The sequence below is a fragment of the Lipotes vexillifer genome, unplaced genomic scaffold, assembly GCF_000442215.2.
Source record: "Lipotes vexillifer unplaced genomic scaffold, Lipotes_vexillifer_v1.1 scaffold390, whole genome shotgun sequence".
Lineage (NCBI taxonomy): Eukaryota > Metazoa > Chordata > Mammalia > Artiodactyla > Lipotidae > Lipotes > Lipotes vexillifer.
Genome location: NW_006784503.1, coordinates 1,867,224 through 1,872,091, shown reverse-complemented (window position 1 = coordinate 1,872,091; position 4,868 = coordinate 1,867,224).

Genomic DNA, 4,868 nt, shown 5'->3' with positions numbered 1-4,868 from the left:
TCCCGGACCGGGGCACGAACCCGCGCCCCCCGCATCGGCAGGCGGGCTCCCAACCACTGCGTCACCAGGGAAGCCCTGCCAGCTACTTTTAAAGGGCTTTCCGGATTTCTTTCATCTAATCCTCACACTAAGAGGATGATATAGGTCCTTTTTTGATCTCCATTTTAGAGATGGAAACACTCAGTCCCAGAGGGGTTAGATAACCAACTTGCACCCATTCATTCAGCTAAGAAACCAGAGTTTCAGTGCTGACACGCTTGCTCCAGAACCCATGATCTCCACTGCTGTGTACACAGCCATCTCATTCCCCGCTGACTCCTGTCCTGTGTCCCAGGACGGGGCTCAGGGACCTCAGCTGAGGATTAGGTAGAGTTTACATTGACCCCTCTGACATCCCAGTATTCCTTCCCAAGTGTTGGATAGGTTGGATTTAGTTCTGAGAGCCTTTCAATGCTCTGATTATATTGTAGGTTTATGCTGGTTTGGTTTCAAATCATGAGGCAAGGAGGAGGGCATCTCAAGCCCTGCCAATCTCTTCTGCCCAGGTAACCTCTTGCCACAAGAGCTGTGCCTTTAGTCGGACGCCCGAAGCCTGGAAGAACCTCCAGCTGAAGCCAGCCAAGTCTCATTCAGCCTTCAAAGGCCCACGTCAAGTAAACGCCAGATCCCAGTATCAGATCCTGGTCCAACTCATGTAAACCACACAACTCCAGGGCGACTGAGGCCATGGAATTCTGAGATCAAGTGGTTTAATACCAAAGGAAAACATTTTCAAAGTTTTCTTAGAGAGAAAGTAAAACAGTGATGATATTGAATTCTCCAGCTTGCTAATTCATTTCTATTTGATCAGCTCTTGATAGGATGTCATGTCTGAGTGTCCCAGCCCACAAACTTATAATCAAAGAGGTCAGTGTTTTTACATGGATCAAGCAGACGCCAGAAGACAGACTTGGACCCACCCAGCACCAAGAGAGGAATTTTTCCATGCCAGGTCCTGGAGTAGTTGACTTTGCATAGATTCTCTTATTAATCTCACAACTGCTTTATACATTCTAATATTTTGGGCCACACTTTATAGATTTTGGGAATGAAGTTTATGGAAGAAGGAAGAGAAAGAACATTTTATTGATCCTAGAAGGTAGGAAGGCGTGTCCTGATTCTAAGTCCAGTGCTTTGCAGTCATGCTCTCAGGTTCAAATGCATCCTCCACTTCTATTTCCAAATGCACCCACCATCACAGCAGGGCTCCACGCTGGGTGAAAGTGTTGTGTTAAGAGAGGAGGGCATTTCCTTGTGAAGATGCTGCTGGAGCTGATCAGCACCGCACTTTCCGGCTACCTGTGTGCGCTGCCAGAGCACGCTTTCCAGGGTTTTTGTCACTGGTCTGAGTTTGGGCCAGTGCAATGTGGGCAGAAGTGATGTGTGTATATGCAGTTTGGGATCCTGGGAAACAGACTCTGAAGTAGAGATCAGCATGCTGGAACTTTATCTGTGAGTCCACTTGATGTTAAGACCAGTTGAAGGGTAGGGACAGCAGTAGGACTGGCAGAGGCAGAAGTCAGTCTGGTCTCTGAAGCTGGTACGGCTCTTCAGAGTTGTCCTAGGTGGGAGTGAAGAACCTGGGCTTTTACACTCCTGTGTTGCCCTAGGAAAGGGATAACTTTCTTCAGCTCAGAGAGATTCCCGAGGGGGCCGCTTGCTGAAGACGATCTGCTGTTGGTTCTAGCAGGATGGGGAATATATTCTTCAGTCTTAGTGGGGGGCCTGCAAGGCACAGCCCAACGTTCATTACCTGCACCATTTGCAGTCCTGGCTCATAAAAACCTTGCACATACAATCGTCACCTCATTCACCTTCTGAATGGAAAGATTTCCAAGGACCTAGGAAAGGTTGGAGCCACAAGATGAAAGAGGTCTGGGTCCCTGAATGGCTGCATGGAGCAAAGCTCTCCAGGCTGAAATGAGCAAAAAACAAACACTTGCTGGGTTAAGCCAGAGAGATTTGGGGTTTGTAACTTACAGCAGTTGGCTTACCTTAATATTGGCTGGAAGGCAAGGACGTTGAGGGGAATCCTGGGAAGAATTGGGATCTGCAGATCCCAGTATAATCTCAGAGAGAGGGGAGATATATATAAACACAACCTTAAGAAGCAGAATGTGGGTTCCTCTCGCTGATCCTCCTTTGTAGGCAGATGTCCCTTGGTAAGAATCATCAAGGGCTCTGCAAGGTGGAGGAGTTAAAGGCACCAGCTCTGGAGTTGGATGCCTGGCTCTGCAGCTCAGCCCCATGCTGTCTTCGGGGCTCTACCCTGCCCGACACTGGCTCACCCAGGTAGGATCAAAGCTCTGGACTCTTAGCTGTTGGGGAGGAAGTGGAGATACCTCCTGGGGTGGGGGTCACAGAGACCCCCCCAAGTCATGCTGAGCTAAGTCGGTTAAGGAAGGCTTAACCTAAGCTTTTCCCTTCTCAGTTTTCAGAGCCCCAGATTCCAAAGACAGACGAGCAGGAGGGAGGAATCCAAATTCTACAAAATATCTCATCATCCCTTGTGCCTGCAGCATCGTGTGCTTCGTGCGGGCTGGTGGGAGACGAGGCAGGATCACGCAGACCTCGGAGGTTTCTGAGTGCCATGCCAGTGGGTTTGGTCTTTATTGGTCAGGCAAAGGGGAGACAGTCCACGGCAGCAAGGAGAGCTGCTCCACCCTGTCTGCGATGTCTCAGGGCCAGAAAGGTGGCAGTGGGGTGGAATGTGACCTGAAACAGAGCAAGTTTCTAGAGGGCACTGGTCCAAGGTGGAGATGGCGAAGGCGTGAGGCCGGGAGCAGCAAGGAGAAATGCTGATTGGCACGGGGGATGCTGAAGGTGAGGGAGGGTCAGGAATTAGCGGCTGGTTTCGAGAGTTGGGAGGAGGTGCAGAGAAGACGAGGCAGCGACTGGGGGGTGAGTCCAGGGTAATTAGGGTGGAAAATTCCGTAGCATCCTCATTGCCTTTCTCAGGACAGAGGCTGTGCTTTTCTCAGCTCTGCATTGGCAGTGCCTGGTGGGCTGACTTGAACACATTGCTTTTCTGAGCCATCTTCTATGTCTCTTCAACTTCAGCAAATCAGTTCTTTTGCTCTGCCTGAGGTTCCTAGAGTTCTGGCAAGGGCTCAGAATCCCAGAGACTACTTAGCTTCTGTCCAAGGACAGCTCTCAGGGGCCTGGACAGGTAGGCTATGATGTCACAAGCAAAGGGCACTGTCTAGAACTACCAGGTGGAGGCCCAGGCCAGGGTGAGGTTTGCCGGATTTAGCAAATAAAAATACAGGACACTCAGGTAAAAATTTGATTTTCAGATGAAAAAGGAGTACATTTTTAGTATCACTATGTGCCAGATATTGCATGAGACATACTTATTTGTTGTTTATCGGAGATTCAAAATCAGCTGGGTTTCGTATTTTTTCTTGGCAAGTCTGCCCGGGCCCCTCCAGGCCTGGTTTGCTCGGAGAGAGGGGCCTTGCTACTGGGGGTTCCTTCTTCCAGTACCTAGAAACAGCTCTGCTGACTCTAAATAGAAGGGTGGGAGCTGCAGACCCCATGCTGGCCAAGGAGCAGGGTTCTCCTTCATTCAAAACACTGAGCAGCTCGAGGCCACGGTAGCTGGGGAGGGTAGCCGGGCAGTCATCCATCAATGCCACTCCCAAGGCTGTCGGGCCATGGGTTCCAGGCATGACGATCATTAAGGTCCTGATGAACAATTGTGATGCTGCTGGGAGAGGCTTCGGCCCATTGCTGTCTCCAGCAGATGGGGAGGGGATGGCCTCAGGGGGAGCTTATGGGATGGGAGCTTCTAGGGACTGGAAGATCTGGGTAGGATGAGTAGAAAGGAGGGGAGAAGAAAGTGTGAGCTGAAGGGGGGCGGCCTGAGCTGAGGGTAGAGTTGAAAGGGCAGGAAGGGGGATGCGCATGGGGGCGGGGGTGGGGGTCTGAGGCCATCACGTCAAGGGCACAGAGAGTCGGGGAAGTCTTTGCTCTCGAAATTCCCTGTTTCCCTTATAATATAAGGAGATGTGTGATAGCATGTAGGACCCACCATGATAATTCAGGATAAGCTCCTCTTCTCAACAGCCTAAGCGTAATCACTTCCTTTGCCATATAAAGGGATATTCACCCTTTTGCCATGTAAAGTGTTCTTTAGTGGTCCAGGAATTAGAGTGTGGACATGTTATTTTGGGAGTCACCATTCAGACATTCAGCCCACTCCCCGGTGTTAGGAGGGACCGAGCATCATGCCAGGGTAGGGAAGGTTCCTTCAGGGGTCACCTGGAACCCCTGCCCACGCTTTCATTCCCTCCCTGCACCCTGATGCCTCAAAGCCCAGGCAGAGTAACTCACATGCTCCACGGAGGGAGGCACGTGCTCCTGGGAATGAGCGCTGGGCTGGGAGTTCCAGCTCTGCCTTTGACACTCCAGGAGACCTAGCAGCTGGACATGCCCCTCTTTGGGACTGTCTCACCCACTGTAAATATGGATGTTGGACTGTAGGGCCTCAGAGACCAGTTGGTAATGTCTAATGTCATTTTATGTGGGGAAACTGAGGTCCCTGGAAGTTGAGCTCCACATCTCTCAGCTTCATTGGGACACAGAACCCAACCTTGGCGGTGCTCCAGGCTGAGCTTTGGGTCTGAGCTCAGGCTTGCTCTGAGCAGCTATTTATAATTCAGAGCTGAGGTCATAATCCAACTCACGGTTGATCTTAGTGCTAAGATGTTTTCACTGAAGACATGTCCTTACTTAATAGCACAGCACAAACCCAGATCGACAGAGAGGCAGCTGGAGCACGGTGAAGGTAGACAAGTTCGGCTCTCTGTGACCTTGGGTATGCTGCT